Source organism: Schistocerca piceifrons, chromosome 3 (genome assembly GCF_021461385.2).
Source record: "Schistocerca piceifrons isolate TAMUIC-IGC-003096 chromosome 3, iqSchPice1.1, whole genome shotgun sequence".
NCBI classification, from domain to species: domain Eukaryota; kingdom Metazoa; phylum Arthropoda; class Insecta; order Orthoptera; family Acrididae; genus Schistocerca; species Schistocerca piceifrons.
The window spans coordinates 607182361-607200210 of record NC_060140.1 but is presented as its reverse complement, the minus strand read 5'-3'; the positions used below and the strand labels follow the sequence as shown (position 1 = coordinate 607200210).

Here is a 17850-nt window from a genome sequence, read left to right as displayed (position 1 = left end):
AATGTATTTTGAAGGTAAACTGCAGCTTCTCCGTATTTCTGCCTGTCGTACGCTTCGCCTAGTCATGACCGCACGAGATCAGTCCTAATCTTCACACAACTACCCCCAAGTAATTGTATATCAATTACAATCTTTTTCTGTGTTTTCTAAATAGTTGACTTTACATTTCTGTGCATCTGTGATCTGATTTTTTGTCAAAGTGTAATATTCGTTATTGACACTGGATAAGCTAATTTCAAAAATGGTTATCTGTCTGGCATGTACCTTCATGGAGAGTCAGCTGGACAAGAGGAAATCTGCACAGCATATTATAACACAAGAACACGCTCATAGCCGATGCGAAAAACCGATTTGACGCAGTGACTCAGACACTGCACTCGCTTTCCGCAGAACTGGAGCTCAGATCTCTACTCGGCCACTAAGATTTACGATTTCCGTTTATTCTGCCACCAAGATTTACGATTTCCGTGATTTTTCCTAAATCAGGTAGCGCCAATAAGCGAGATAATTTCTTCCAAATAAACGCAATAAATCTTCCGCATACTTGAGCTGTTCGTGGTTGTGCTCCGTTTCTTATATCCTAATAGCTTACTTGCTGTTTTTTCCCTTTGGTCATATATTCTGAATAGGAACTTATTTACATCACTCTAATATCTTAGACGCTTAAAACAGCGAAAAGTGAAATGATCGCATGGCATTGTTGGCCGAGAGACCCCATTCGGGGGAGTTCAGAGGCCGTATTGCAAGTCCCCTTTAGTTGACGCCACTTCGGCGACTTGCGAGTCAATGTTGATGAAAATGATGAAGAAGGACACACAACACCCAGTCCCCTGGCGGGAATCGAACCCGGGCTCCTGCGTGGTAGGCGGTAACGCTACCTCTACGCTACGGAGGCGGACAGAAAAGCGTATTTTTTATGTAAATGAAATCTTGACTGTTACCTGCAAGTCTGTTTTTGATTTCCTTCACTTTATTGTTTCTAGTACTGCAGCCCTGTCAAGACTCTATTTTGTAAAAAAATGCTTACTGAATGATATTCTTTGAGTTTATTAAGTTTTACGGAGCGAGGCGGAGGGGTCCCATTCCATAATAGTTGGAAAGCGTTATAGACTGGGAATAGGTGTTTAGGAAAACATTATGTTTCCCGGTCGATATGTCAGTGTAGTGGCCGATTTCAGAATCACATGTAGGAATGCACTCTGGAGACCACAGTATTTAATTTCTGGCATTTTTTACTGTTTTTGTTGTTGGGAGACATGAGGTTGATCTGCAATTCTAAGTACTGTATAATATATCAAAGCTGTTTGGAAGATCTTGTCGATTTTTCAGTTGCATAATTTTACGGTGAACAGAATTCTGTATTTTTTTGAAACTACTTACATAATGTATGGACTGTTAAGTCGTACTTCGTGGGCCGTGCACCATTTTGTACCTTCTTGAAACGGAAACAGGTTTCCTAGTATGGAGCATTTGATATTTGCTAACCGTGTTTCTTTAATGTCTTAAGAATTTTGTCTGCCTTGAAACTAGAAACTTGAGTTAGCTTTCAGTAGCTTATATTCCAAAGAATTTATCTTGTAAATGGTGTTTTTAATACTTATACTAATTGGTTTGCAGTAGAGTCATAATGTAACACATAGACCATTATATACAGTACGGGCAAGATTTTCTCAATTTCAACACTTTCAAATTTCATTAGAATATTTTTTCCTGTATACATGCGCATGTTGTACCTTGGAATATTTTTTTAACACTTGGAAAAGTCTTACTTTTTTGGAGTAATTTGACTAACTTCAGAAATAAACTATAGCACACAGAAAGTGATTGCAATAATTTTAAAATGTAATGAGAAAGTATACTGAAATACTAGTTCGGGTACCCGACTTCGCTCAGGGATTTTATACGAGATTGTGTGGCAGTTGGAACAAAAGAATAAACTTTAAAATATAGGGGGTGAATTTTTTTTATTGAAAACGTGTTCTAACTATTTACAATACGTATTTATAAACAACATTTCCCATTTTGTCATCCAGGGCATATATGTACAATTTTTTTCTAATTTCCTACTCATTAGTAAGCTACGTATAGTTGACCGTGAGAGAAACAAAATTTTTTAAGGTTGATGCCGCAGTATTTTGAAGTTTGACCTTGCGCTTTGTTAACTGTAAAACTATAAGCTAATTTGATTCGGAACTGCAGTTTTTTAAATTGGAATGGCAGTTCAGTAGAGATCAGCTGTATTTTGGGGATAAATAGTGTGTGTCCTTTGTACTTTCCAGTCATGGGTTCGACTTCGATGATGTCATTCGATAGCTGTTTGACTATCATCCTTGTTCCATTACATAGTTTTGATGAGTTGAGATTTCTGAACAGGATGATCGGAGGCCCAGTTTTAAGTCGAAGGTAGTGTAATGGCATTCCTGAAACTTGCAAAGTGTTAAGAAATTTCGTAGGTAAGTTCACACTTTCTTCAACGTTTACCATAGTGCCGATCAATTTGTATATTCTCTCTTCACTGGGAATTTTCTTTTGAATATTAAAGTTGATATCGTTGACAATTTTATTTTTAGATGCCAAAATTGCACTTTCATATTTGAGAGTTGCCGGTCTTGATTGGTACATTGTGAACAATGTGTTGTGACTTGGCAAGACAGCCAAGCCACTATGAGGAAGCCGAAAGGCACGCGTTTAAGCTCACTCAGGCTGGCGTGAGGTCTGGAACAGGTCAGGGATATGAGACTAGCAAAAAATAGTACGTATCTGTTGGAATACTTAACTTTAATCCATAATTGGTGAACATCGCTCTTGATGATACATGAATTACGAGATCAATAGCAACTGATAATGGCGCCTTGCTAGATCGTAGCAAATGACGTAGCTGAAGGCTATGCTAACTATCGTCTCGGCAAATGAGAGCGTAATTTGTCAGTGAACCATCGCTAGCAAAGTCGGCTGTACAACTGGGGCGAGTGCTAGAGGTCTAGAGATAGACCTGCCGTTTGGCGGCGCTCGGTCTGCAATCACTGATAGTGGCGACACGCGGGTCCGACGTATACTAACGGACCGCGGCCAATTTAAAGGCTACCACCTAGCAAGTGTGGTGTCTGGCGGTGACACCACACAATGTTTGTATAAATTTGATCGATGAGTTCGTTTTTACCAACAGCTACGTTGCAGAAATCACTGTTGAATTTTATGAGGCCAAACGTCTGGTTAGTAAGACATGTGCCTTCGCCTATTTGTAAGAGTACAGAATGCGTGTCCGCAGCTCGTCTGCCTCGTGGTGACTGGGTGTTGTGTGATGTCCTTAGGTTAGTTAGGTTTAAATAGTTCTGAGTTCTAGGGGACTGATGCCCATAGATGTTCAGTCCCATAGTGCTCAGAGCCATTTTTTTAGTACAGAATGAGTACAGAATATGGATTGAGAATAAACCGGAAAAAGAGAAAATTAATAACAAGAAGCGGAACTCAGAATAGCGAGAAGCTTAATATCAAAATTTGTGAACACAAAGTATAAACGAAGTTCAGCAGTTGTCCTACGTTGGAAGCAAAATTACCCATGACGGACCAACCAAGGAAGACATAAAAAGCAGACTAGCACATGCAAGGAGGGCATTCCTGGATAATAGAAGTGAAACATAGGTCATAATCTAAGGAAGAAATTTCTGTGAGTGTACTTCTGTAGCACAGCATTTTATAGCAGTGAAACATGTGATGTGACAAAACCGGAACAGAAGAGAACCAAAGCATTTGAGATGTGGTGCTTCAGACGAATGTTGAGAAGGTTCTCCGCATAGTCGGCGAAGAAAGGAACACAGGGAAAACATTGACAAGAAGAAGGGAGAGGTAACAGAAAAAGTGTTACGACGACAGGGAGCCGTGGAGCGTAAAAACTATTGAGGAAGACAGAAATTTAAATACGTCCAATAAATAATTGAGGGTGTCGTGTGCAAGTGCTACTCTGAGATAAAAAGGTTAGCACGGGAGGCGGATTCGTGACGGGCCCCATCAGACCAGTCAGAAAACATATGACTCGATAAAAAATTATTGGTTCCATTGATTAACCACTGACATAAAAATTGAACAGTACTGGATCTCTTCGCCTAATTACGCGCAATACGTAACATTTATTTAAGTTCAGGAGCAACTGATAGTTCATCCACCAACAATCGATCCGCCATTGGTCTTCCTGCATTTCGCTACAGACTTCTTCCTATAGAAAACAGCATCGTCCGCGAGCAGCCTCGTGGAACTTACCCAAGTTACATTGTAAACAGTAATGGATCTACAACAGTGCCTTGCCGTACTCCCAGTGGAATATATTAGAGAAACTTGACGAACATTGCGTGTTACAGCATGTTATTCAAAAAGTTGATCTCTTTAAGATCTTCTACGTTAGAATAATTTACTCAGTGGTCGACGTATCTTGGTAAGGCACTGCAGCCAATGGCTCCATGTATTTATAATTAATTGCCATTCATTAAACTGGGGAATACCGACAGACTCTTAGTTTAATTTCTGTGTTTATACCACATTAGTTTAATTTCCGTGTTTATATCACAAACAGGTGTGTGAACTATTAGTTACACAATTTGCTTCATATTTCCGCACTCCCAAAGAGATGTCTCGGACTTTTTATGCAGCTCTTTTTAATTATTGTAGACGATGCCTAAAACGACTAGTGCCAAAATTATAATACTCTTCCACAAGGCAAGCTAAAATCGCAGCTAGTGTTCATAGCTGAAAAGCAGAGGTAGACAGATAGCAGCAGCGTAGACTCAGGTATTCTGCTGTCAAGCGCTACACGTCAGGTGACAAATGTCGATCAGAACTTTGTTTAATACTACTCCTCACGCACTGTCACTTTTGTACCATTTATTACCAGTACGATGTGTACAAAACTACTGGTCGTCTGAATAGACCAGTGGTGGTTTGAATTCTAATGCATTTTCCACCAAAATCTAACCTACTTTGGCAACTAAAATTCACACTTTATCATTCGCTTAACCTGGTAGCTTCCAACATGGAATCTCAAGATAGAATTAATTATTCTGAGAGTTTCTACGCTAACGTCTAGTTCTGTACGGCAACAGCTCTGAAGTTACCATATCACAAGTATTTCGTAATTGTCTTTGTACTATCACAACAGAGTCTGCGGACCGGCAAACTTACGCTCTTCCTAGTTGGGGAAGATAATCGAATCCTCTCTTTTCTATCTCCTCCATCCTTCCGTAACTGTCACAACACTGGATCAGTGTTAACATTTTGCATGTACCTTCGATTACCGTCGTCTTCAACGGAGTTACTCTTCTGTTCTTTTCATTGCTTTTGTTTTTCCTTTCACCGTAAGCCCTCACAGGCTAGACTTTCCAGAACTATCTACCTTCTTACATGTGTTTCATAATCTCTTTCTTCCGAAATAGGAAGTCCATCATTACAATGCCAGCCAGCTATCTATTTACCTTACTCTCGCTTGCCCCTTCTTCTGGAGGAGGACAATTTTTTAAAAAAATTGTTCCATTCAAATGGCTCTGAGCACTATGCGACTTAACTTCTGAGGTCATCAGTCGCCTAGAACTAATTAAACCTAACTAACCTAAGGACATCACACACATCCATGCCCGAGGCAGGATTCGAACCTGCGACCGTAGCGGTCGCTCGACTCCAGACTGTAGCGCCTAGTACCGCACGGCCACTCCGGCCGGCATTATTCCATTCCTTCTTGGTGTAGTCGCACAGCAGCCTTATTATTGCCACGGTAAAAAGCAGTCGTACGTTGTCAAAGTTCTTTATTAATTCAAGAACGATGCGTTTCTCCCGGTTTGAGCATCATTAGGTTACCTGAAAATATAAGTGTAGGACCACATTACAATTAATCCAGCGTGGTCCTAACCTGGACTACTATACAAGCAAAATAAGCTTGAAACACCGACCGAATAAAATTGCATACACACACGCAATGTAGTACACGTTAAAAAATCAAATATTTTCTGCCAAAAAGCATCCTTCAAAGAAGGTATGACACCGAATAAAACGAACTAAAAGGCAACCTATACGGAAAAAATATTTAAAATTAATCATTAAATACACCGAGGACGGGCATGAATAGAGAACGAAGGAGAAATTGGAAAATGCATATTACCTCAACGAAGTGACGACAGAGCAGCGCAGAACAAGACCTCGTGCACGAACTCTACACATAGCCATACGTTAGAATGACGCCGGAGGCCCGTCCATATTCACATAGTTCACACATGAGAATGATAGGAGCTTAAGAAAATTTAAATAGTAGTGGACAAATTGAGGAATAAATAAAAAATGACAGGGCATATGACAATAAAGATAGTGCAGTACGCGCTAGATCAAAAACTGTGTTTCTTTAAAGAATAATCGAGTAAAATAAGTGGAGCAATAAAATAGAGATTAGACTACAAATATAAGGCTAAAATATAACAATGTTAACTCAGTATTCTCTTTGGAATCCTATCATATCGCATCTTCTCCAGATGACTTAATCAATATTTTATTCTGCCGAGCGGTTCTAGGCGCTACAGTCTGGAACCGCGCGACCGCTACGGTCGCAGGTTCGAATCCTGCCTCGGGCATGGATGTGTGTGATGTCCTTAGGTTAGTTAGGTTTAAGTAGTTCTAAGTTCTAGGGGACTGATGACCACAGCAGTTACGTCCCATAGTGCTCAGAGCCATTTGAACCATTTTGAACGTAAACAAAACTTCTCCTGCCACTTTCGCAGCAGTGCTTAACGATGTTGGTGTGCAGCAGGAAACTGTTTACTACCTGAGAGATGACCCAAACGGAAAGAGCAGCGAAACAGGTGTGTGATTTCAGCGCAGAGTGCGATCCGTCTTAATTAGCTGTCGAGTCCGGTCAGACAGTTTGTTTTAGTCGGCTAACTTATTCCCGGAGCCGCCGCCGATATACCTCCCGTTCAGTTCATCTCCGGGAAATAGTTTCTGGAAAGGAACGTCACAAACAGACCCTGGGAAAACAAACACGGCCGCTATCGGGGATTTTAGAGCGTTTTATTCGGCGCCGACCGGGGCAGTGGCGTTTAAGAGACAGTTAAGCTGAGGCGGCGCGTGTTGTTTTTACTGGTGCAACATCAAAAGGCGTCGCTGCTGCCGGCGCTGTTTGTTTGGGACGCCACGCGCATGCGCGGGCCGCTCCTGTTTACTCGGAGCCAATTCCAGGGGACGCGCGCAGGCGTCGCTCAAACACTGGACGGGCGCGAGCTATACCAGGCGCCACGTGTTGCAGAACGCGTGTAATGCACCAGCCGACGCTGCACAGCTGTTTGTCTCTATACAGTGACAGAGATCAAACAGCACGAGTTCATTTTTCCAGTTTGCCGTAGTCAGCATCCATATCGCCGCAAATTGTGGATTATTCTAGAACACGCCCATCCAGATATTCGCCGAGGATATCGAAATCCCGTTTCCTAAACGAGGAGATTCATTGGTTTGCCGACGAAACTCGTTACTATTAAGCCAAAACCGCAAGTTTTGGTGAACGTACTAGCCTTTCAGGTAAGATTCCAAGGTCTTTCCATTTAGTCGAGAGTAGAGTGGTGTATCGCACGGTAATTCAATTTCGGAAGCAGCGAAAATGTCGCAACTGTGATAGGCCAATCCATACAACTAAAGAAGTTTTCTGGATTAGTTGACACAGGTACGAGGGTCACTCCAAAAGAAATGCACACTATTTTTGTAAAAATACAGTTTTCATTGTGCAGGTGTGAAAGTTTCACAGTGTGTTGATACATTCTTCCCGTTTGTTTTCAAACTTAGTTCAACCGGTTCCCGTGAGTGGCACCGTCACAGCATGTCTTCAAGATGACTGCTACACTTGACGTTCGACAGACGTAACGTGCTGTCATATAATTCCTGTGCTGTGTAAACGAGACAGTGGGAAACATCCACAAGAGGTTGAAAGACGTGTATGGAGATGCTGCTGTCGATCGCAGTACAGTTAGTCGATGGGCAAAGCAGGTTACGTGATGTAAGCGGATACGGCAGTATTGAGGATTGTCCTCGCAACGGCAGGCCTCGTACTGCACACATTCCAGACAATATGCAGAGAGCTAACGGATTGGTGACTGCTGACAGACACATCACAGTGAACGAATTGTTACGCTACGTTGGGATAGGGCAAGGAAGTGTTTGCAGAATACTGAAAGTGTTAGCGTTAAAAAAGGTTTGTGCCAGGTTGGTTCCCGGGATACTGACAGTGGCTCACAAAGAAACAAGAAAAACAGTATGCAGCGAACTTTTGGAACGGTACGAGAATGGTGGAGATCAATTTCTTGGAAGAATTGTGACAGGTGATGAAACATGGCTCCATCATTTTTCACCAGAGACGAAGAGGCAATCAATGGAATGGCATCATGCAAATTCAGCCAAGAAAAAAAAATCTGCTGGAAAAGTTATGGCTACGGTGTTTTTCGATTCCGAAGGACTCTTGCTTGTGGACAGCATAACAAGTGGAACCACCACAAATTCTGATGCATATGTGACGACACTGAAGAAACGTCAAGCTCGACTGAGTCGTGTTCAACCATATCGGCAAGTTTTGCTGTTGCACGACAATGCACGGCCACATGTCAGTCAAAAAACCATGGAAGCGATCACAAAACTCGGATGGACAACACTGAAACACCCGCCTTACAGTCCTGCCTGGCTCCATATGACTATCATCTCTTTGGGAAACTTAAAGACTCTCTTTGTGGAACAAGGTTTGAAGATGATGACTTCCTTGTGCACGCTGCCAAACAGTGGCCCCAACAGGTCGGTCCAGAATTTTACCGTGCGGGTATACCGTGCTGGTTCCAAGATGGCGTAAGGCAGTTAAGAGGGATGGAAATTATGTGGAGAAATGAAAATATTGTTACTAAAGAATGTATCTACGCACTGTAAAACTTTCAAACGTGTAGAATAAAAGATGGATTTAAAAAAAAAGTGTGCATTTTTTTGGAGTGACCGTCGTATAACATTCCCGCTGCATCCGAAATTCAATTATTGTACGATATTCGACTCCATCAGTGGGCTGCCACTTTCTGTTTCGGATCTTCTAACGGTATGCTGCATTAGAGTGTCGCGGCGGTTGCAGCGTGTACCTCGACTACAGACAAAAAAAATGAAAAACATAACTTTATTTTGTCGAGGTGATAATTAGAGCTGCATGACTACCCTCGTTCGCCTGCAGCCCACTTACAATGTGATTAAAAAGATTTCCCAAACACAAATTTCTATAGAATGGTGGAAATCAGTGGGAAGAAGAGGCTTGTTGCTACAGGAATTTTCCTTAAAAACAACTCGTGTTATTTGAAATCCCGATAGTCGCGAAGTAGGCCGAAATTCTGCGTAACATAAACACTGAAAATTGTACTTAAGTTTTCATAATAGTATAAATTTCGTTAAAACAAGGCAGCTACTAGCTTCAGTGGTGTCTATTCTCGCCGTAAAAGTGTAATTAAACGTTTCTAAATTCGAATTTTTTTATTAGTTTACAGGCCTAAATTTTCCGTGCTTTAAACTTTTAAAAACCTAGCCAACAATCTTGGTAACGCGAATACTCTAAAAACAAAGAAACTACCAATTCATTCTTCATTCATTATTATCCTAAATCAGTACAAAAACAGCGGCAAACGGTACAAAAAGTTTCCTGTCGTTTTTGATTACATGCGGTGCGCCCTTGACAAACTTGATACATTCTTTAAAGCTACACTTAATTCTCCTTTCGAAATTGACCATGAGTGGGAAATGTGAGAGATGTTACAGGGTAGTGAGGAGGCAGATATTTTGCCAATCTTACAAGAAATATTTTCACGGGGGATGGGGAGAGGGCCGGCCGCTGTGGCCGAGCGGTTCTAGGCTCTTCAGTCTGGAACCGCGCGACCGTTACGGTCTCAGGTTCGAATCCTGCCTCGGGCATGGACGAGTGTGATGTCCTTAGGTTAGTTAAGTTTAAGTAGTTCTAAGTTCTAGGGGACTGATGACCTCAGATGTTAAGTCCCACAGTGCTCATAGCCATTTGATGGGGTGAGATGGTGGGAGGGAGGGGGGAGGGTCACAGTGGGGAGAACGTTGGGAAAACAGAAGAGGCTCGCTCCGGGAACTGCAGAGTACGGAGTAGGGACTTTTTGATTGAGGAACAAGACGGTAATATCTGTGCCTTTCAGGTACAGTTGGAGGGAGCAAGGAATTGATCAGGATCACAGGAGGTAGACGGGAGGACTGCGATTGGGAACTATCTGTTGTAGAGAGACAGGCAGAAAGAGAAGATGATCTAACAATTTCATTATCAACACTAAAAATGGGTATCCATCACCGGCAGAGTAAAGAGGAGAGAAGCCTCAGGCAGGACTAGGAGCAGGAAACGTGCAGTATACTTCCCCTTCAGTCGTTCTCGGGGAGCGTAAGATTGTGCGAGGTGTTAGGAGAAGGAAGTGCTGCTGCTAGGTAGTAGCCAAGGGCGAGGTGTAGGCCCTCAGTTACAGGGAAGTTTAGGGGCAGCTACCAGGCCAAATGCAAGGCTAAGTCAAGCGATAGAGGAGTTAGGGTATTTATGTAAGGTTTTCTCAAAAGAGGACCATGGAGCGGTAGTGGGTAGGGCGAGAAACAGTTTGGATAGGGATGGGGCATATGACACAGGTGGTGAGCTGGATAAGGTAACTTCCCTGATTCGCGGCACTAATGTACGCTTTGTTGAGCTGTTCCAGCGTCACCATCGGCCACGCTTTAATGGAGCTGTAAGGCGGATTAATGTGAGGCTAGAGACGACACTATTGCAGCCGACTTTGCACATGTTATTCTAGTGCCCGTCGTGACTATCAATAGATGGTGTTTCACTAAGCATGGCCTACACCTAAACAGGACTGGGAGGTAAAGATGAGAGTACAGCGGGAGGATCCTGGGCCACACGTGGTCAGATACTGTTGTCATGTGTAGGTGAAGTAGGTTTTTTAGGATGATTCGAAACGACAGGTTCCCCTGACTAAAGAGTATCTCCAGTAGTTTAAAAATTCTGAAACTACTACTCATAAAATAGAACTAACATCCCAAATAACCCACATACTACACCTGCACTACATGTCATAAAGAAAAAGAAAGGCTGGCCGGTGTGGACGTGCGGTTCTAGGCGCTTAAGTCTGGAACCGCGTGACCGCTACGGTCGCAGGTTCTCATCCTGCCTCGGGTATGGATGTGTGTGATGTCCTTAGGTTAGTTAGGTTTAAGTAGTTCTAAGTTCTAGGGGACTGATGACCTCAGATAGTCCCATAGTGCTCAGAGCCATTTGAACCATTTGAAAAAGAAACCACTGGGAAAAATAGCGTGGGACATTTCACAGACTTAACAATCATTCATCAAATCATGCAATCAATAAAAAATAAAACACAACACACTGAAGTTCAGCTCCAATTTTTGAACTGCACAGTAGTTTGTGTCACTGAGCACTGGTGTAGAGACGCAGAAATCCAACAAATATGTAGAGGAAAAAATGTGGTGCAACTGTAGAATATCTCGGACTACCAGACTATTTCTGCCAAATAATAACAGTGAAATAGAGTATGGAAGAATTCACTAAATAGCAAGTTTACAAAAGATATTTATCAGAAATGAAAACACATGATTTTTCAAAAGAACTAGAAAACCAAAGCTGGGATGAAGTGTGTAGAGAAACCAATGTAAAAGTGAAATTCTCTAAATTATCAACAGCCAGATTTCTTAAATTTCTATTGTAGATACAAAAATTTACAGGAAGGAGCTGATTGCTGCAAAAAAGTCATTTAAAGACAATATAATATACAGTGCATATGATAAAAGCAACGCGGTCTGAAAAGTCATAAAAAAGGAACACGGAAAGACAAATGAATGTATAACAACACACTGATGAGACGGGGGATGAAACAGTAAATGATCCACCCAACCAAGCACTATGTGAACGAGCATTTTTCGAGTATTGCAGGGAAGTAACTGCAAAAATTTACAAAAACAAATATAACACCTGCAAATAATTATGCACTAAGTACAGTGATGTTGCTACCAGTGACAGAGCATGAAGTCAGTAAAACCGTACAAAAACTAAAAAAATAAAAAGTCAGTGGGCTTAGATGATTCACTGATGTGTGTACTGAAATAATGCATAGAAAGCTCCATTAATAACCATAATAAACGTTTCCTTTCTATCAGGGAAATTTCCAGAGTGTTTAAAACGGGCAAGAGTTGTACCTCAGCTGAAGAAAAGTAATAAAGAAGAAATCGAAAATTATCAGCCCATTCACCTGCTGTCAGTTATGAAAGACAGGTTAAAGAGTTTCTTGAATAAATAAAACCTTTCACATGAACTATCGATTATTTTCCACACAGTTCGCACTTGGTCCCATCTGATTTTCATCTGTTTCCAAAAATTAAAGAATACTTTCGGGTTTAGTGATGAAGCGGTGCAAGTAGAGGTTAGGTTATGGCTCCGCCAACAAAGTCAAACGCACTGCAGTCACGACACCAACAAACTGGCCCCTTATTGGGAGAAATATGTCCGCCACCGGGGTGATTATGTCGAGAAATTAATATGCAGATAGGAAGAATAAAGATGTAGAGTGCTAATAAAGTTTGCATTACTCAAAAAGTTTTGAGAATTTTCACATAAAAAATTCAGGGCACTGCTTTTCAGCACGCTCTCGTAAAATAATTATTATAAATGTGTTGCTGTCGTTATCAACGTTATAGGTTTAAAAATGGTTCAAATGGCTCTGAGCACTATGGGACTTAACATCTGAGGTCATCAGTCCCCTAGAACTTAGAACTACTTAAATCTAACTAACCTAAGGACATCACACACATCCATGCCCGAGGCAGGGTTCGAACCTGCGACCGTAGCAGTCGCGCGGTTCCGGACTGCAGCGCCTAGAATCGTATGGCCACCGCGGCCGGCTTATAAGTTTACCCAGTACTTGCGGTTCGAGATACAAAATGCAACTGACTAGTCGTTGACAAGACTTATACTCACATCTTCTTTCACTTTTTCTCAAAAGGAAATGTTCGCAATGGAGTCTGATGTGTTTTCCAAGTCCAACGACAATAAAAGATGGAGCAGACCCCAGACTCACATAGGGAGTAGCAGGATTCAGTTTTAGATTTAGATCTCCATATCTTTACTGAATCACTTCAAATGACGAAAACCGCAACACCTGCGTCAAAATTATTTATTTATCATGAGTAGTCTCACGAAATTATAGACTCATCTTCAAGGAACCAATTGCTGTCCTGAAGAAGTTATAAAATAGTAATTAGAACTATCTTAAAACAGGAACTACCGAATTAATATAACTTTCATTAGCAAATGCGGTATATGCATCTTTTAATACACAATGTCCACAAAATCTTCATAAGGTAAATAACAGAAGTCCCCTATTTCCCTGCACGAAAATGTCTCCATGATGTACGCAATCGTCATGAATAAAATAGCCACTGGAAGATAGGGGACTTCTGTTATTTATTCTTACGGAGATTTTGAGGATATTATGTACGGAAAGGTCCATACACCTTACTTGCTAATCAATACTCGTATTAATTTAGTAATTCTAGTTTCTCTTTTAACATTGTTCTAATCAAGACTTTTCAATCTTCTTTAGATCAGCAGATTGTATCTGAAGATTTGATTAGAACTTCGTTAAAAAAGTCGTGGTTAATGAATCATTATGAGCCACCTGTTGCGGTTTTCCCCATTTGCAATGTGTCATCATAGCTGCGGTTGCTCCTCATACCAAGTGATTTGTAATTTTGTGAATTAGTTACGGCAAGTGCTAGGAGCATTTCTTTAACTATCCAATCTCGAGTTGGGCTCTTTTGTGTATGAGACGTTAAGCTGAAGTATTCCAGCCATCAAATCGAGTACTTCTTTAAATCTAGAAATATACAGGATAAAAGTGTTAACGGATAGAATAGTGATATGAAAAGAGTCCGCGTGTTATTAACTACATATTATTTCTAGGGAGAGAAACGTACATAGAACAGTAGGAATGAAGGTAACTTTATTGCAACGTACAAACATTAGCTTGAAGCAGTAACAGGAAGGAAGGAAGAAAGTGAAATGACGGGCCTTCGTTGGAAACAAGAAATTGAGATTGAAGCCTAAGGAAGAAGACAGACTAGTCAGAAAGTATACTTGACCTCTTAGGAACAAATAATCCTGGAAAAATTGGGATTAGCGACCATAGGCCGTTGCTGCTAGGCTCAATACCGTAAGACTCACACCCATCAGAAAGAAACGCAAAATACATCTATTTAAAAAAGCTGATAATAAAGCTCTTAACGCTTTTTTAAGAGACAGTCTCTACTCCTTCTGATCTGATCACCTAAGCGTAGAAAATATGTGGAATGATTTCAAGGAGATAGTATCGACAGCAATTGAGAGAGATATATACCACATAAATTAATGAGTGATGGTACTAATCCCCCATGGTACACAACACGGGTAAGATCGTTGTTGCAGAAGTGACGAAAAAAGCATGCAAAATTTAAAAGAAAGGAAAATCCCCAATATTGGCAAAGTTTTGCAGAAGTTCGAAATATAGCGCATGCTTCAATGCGAGAAACTTTTAATAACTTCCATAATCAAACTGTCTCGGAATCTGGCAGAAAATCCAAAGATATTCTGATCATACTCGTATACAAAGCACACCACTGGCAAGACGAAATCAATACCTTCACTGCGCGATAACAACGCTGAAGTTACTGATGACAGTGCCACTAACGCAGAGTTATTAAACACCCTTTTCCGAAGCTCCTTCACCAAAGAAGACGACATAAATATTCCTGAATTCCAATCAAGAACAACTGCGAAGATGAGAAACATAGAAGTAGATATCCTCGGTGTAGCAAAGCAGCTTAAATCACTTAATAAAGGCGAGGTCTCCGGGCCACTTTGTATACCAGTCAGGTTCCTTTCAGAGTATGCTGATGCACTAGCTCCATATTTAGCAATTATATACAAACGCCCGCTCACAGAAAATTCCGTATGTAAAGACTGGAAAATTGATAAAGTCACACCAATACTCAAAATGGGAAAGAGGAGTAATCCGCTGAATTACAGGCCCGTATCGCTAACGTCGAATTGCAGTAGTGTTTTGTAACATATACTTTGTGCGAACATTATGAATTACCTCGAAGAAAACGATTTATTGACACACAGTCAACACGGATTCAGGAAACATCGTTCTTGTGAACCACAACTAGCTCTTTATGCTCATGGGGTAATGACTGCTGTCGACAGGGTATATCAAATTGATTCTTTTTTTTATTTCCAGAAGGCTTTCGCAACCGTTCCTCACAAGCGTCTTCTAACCAAACTGCGTGCCAATGGAATATCGCCTCAGTTGTGCGAAGGCTGTAAATTCAACTAAATACTTAGGGATTACAATTACAAATAACCTAAATTGGAACGATCACATAGATAATGTTGTGGGTAGAGCAAATCAAAGACTGCGATTCATTGGCAGAACACCGAGAAGGTGCAACAGATCTACTAAAGACACTGCTTACACTGCACTTGCCCGCCCTTTTCTGGAGTACTGTTGTGCGGCGTGGCATCCGCATCAGGGGGGACTGACGGATGACATCGAAAGAGTCCAAAGATGGGCGGCTCGTTTTGTATTATCGCGAAATAGGCGAGATAGTGACACAGACATGATACGTGAATTGCAGTGGCACTCATTAAAACAAAGGCGCTTTTCGTAGCAACGCTCATGAAACTGCAATCATCAGTTTTCTCCTCCGATTGCGAAAACATTCTGTTGGCACCCGCCTACATAGGGAGAACTGATCCTCTGGGTAAAATAAGAGAAATCAGGGTTCACACAGAAAAATTTAAATGCTGGTTTTTCACGCGCGCCTTTCGCGAGTGGAACGGTAGAGAGACAGCTTGAAGGTGGTTCATTGAACCCTCTGCCAGGCACTTTATTGTGAATAGCAGGGTTATCATGTAGATGTAGAAAGCAAAAGCAATAGATCCCTAAGAAGGTGAAGTAGGTAATGGAACATCTTTTTTATATCAGTGAACGTAAACCATGTTGAAAAGGTATTAAATTTGTTGGATAACACACACGTTGTACTGTAGTTACTTCAGTAGCACAATGCGCAGATGTGGTATCCTGCCCGCGCCACTCTGAATGCATTGCTCGGTAGCGACGATGTGCGTGCTGCTGTATCGTTTGTTGGGACGGCTTGGTGGGGGGGGGGGGGGGGGGGGGGGTAAGCTGTGCTTACCCGAACAGGTAGACACGTAAGGCAGCTGACATTACTGCACGTACAGCAGCTTACTTACTCGCCATCACTCCTCATAACAAAACTACTGATATCCATATCCGAATACAGCCACGGGCAACAAGTACATTCTAAGCCTATGGGCCACTTCATCACATAACTCGACAGCAGTGCTCCTAGCGCATAAAGTCAAAACTATATAACGTGTTCGGGAATTCTCGTTACAAAAATCTGGGACTTGTAGAGGTGGGTGAGTACATAATATTTTGAATAGAAACCCATTTCTGGAAGCGTATCGTTTCCATTTTACGATGGTTTTAATTCAGAGGTGTAACGTGTCCAGGTCTGCTGAGAGAAAGAGAAAATTCTCAGAGTTTCTTGTCCTCGTATGCAGTAGGACAGACAGGATGACTTCTGGAAATGTGGTTTCAGAATGATAATGCAACACTTCACTTCTCACGTGCGGTTCGGAGTCATCTCAACAGACGATATGGTGAAAGATGGACAGGCCGAGGTGGTCCAACCACATGCTGACGCAGTCGACAGATTTAACTACTACGGACTACTTCTTGTAGGATCACATGCAAAGTTTAATTTACAAGTCTCCTGTAGAGTGAGAGGAAGATCTGCTGGCACGAGTTCTGTCGCTGCACCAGAAATTGAAGACACCAGGTTTGATGGAGAGTGTGTACCAGAACATGCTTCGTAGATAGAATGCCTGTATTACACGTCGGTGGTCGCCACATTAAGCCACTATTGTAATGCATCGCTACTGTTATGTGCGTGCAGTATGCTTGATTCTTTTTCGTTTTGGAATAATATAAAAACATAATGTTTAAGTGTGGAAGTTTCTTGACTATTTAAACTCCTGTTCGTGAGTGTCAAGTCAGTATCTAAGAAATGCATAAAACTTTTTTTGATATCGAAATATGTAAATATCAGTGCAGGGCAATACAACTATGTGGAAATTTATTTTTGAACGGAAATATGTGGAGCTCATGCTACACGGTGCGAAATTCAGGCTAGCCAGTACATCAAACAACTTCAAAACAAAGAACTCAGTTTAAATATTGTTAATCTTTATATTTAGTCTTGCAAATAATCACTGTACCAGAATTGTCGTTACAATTACACAGCAAATGAACTTAAAAATTAATGCATCACACTTTTTGATACAACTGCTTGAAAATTCAAAAGATAGCACTTTACTGAAATATTTTACCAGTATTAAGCCTCTGAACTGATACGGATATGATTTTCACAAATAAACTCAGACAGTCACTGTGCCTCTCAGTGGACATGAACTCTGATGGCAATTAAATGTATTGGCTTACCTGTGCACACTGTACGCTCATCTGCTCTCCGACTTCTTGCTATCAGGAATAATAATGTGACTATACAATGAAAGTTTTTACGACCGGATGGTACTGTTGTTGATAATTCTTCCGCGTTATATGGCCGTGGTCCATGGAATTATTCTATTCCTAACGTTTCGTCCAATACCTCGTTGGACATCCTCAGAGGTATGGCTGGTCCTGCTGAGTCCTGCCGACTGACGAGTCGGGCGTCGGA

At 41.4% G+C, this 17850-nt stretch overlaps 1 protein-coding gene across 1 annotated transcript in view; it reads left to right on the top strand.

The window, feature by feature from the left end:
- Positions 1-17850, top strand: part of LOC124788889 (transcription factor SOX-9-like) — a 119546-nt gene that overhangs the window by 47691 nt on the left and 54005 nt on the right. The gene's annotated exons all lie outside the window — the stretch shown is intronic.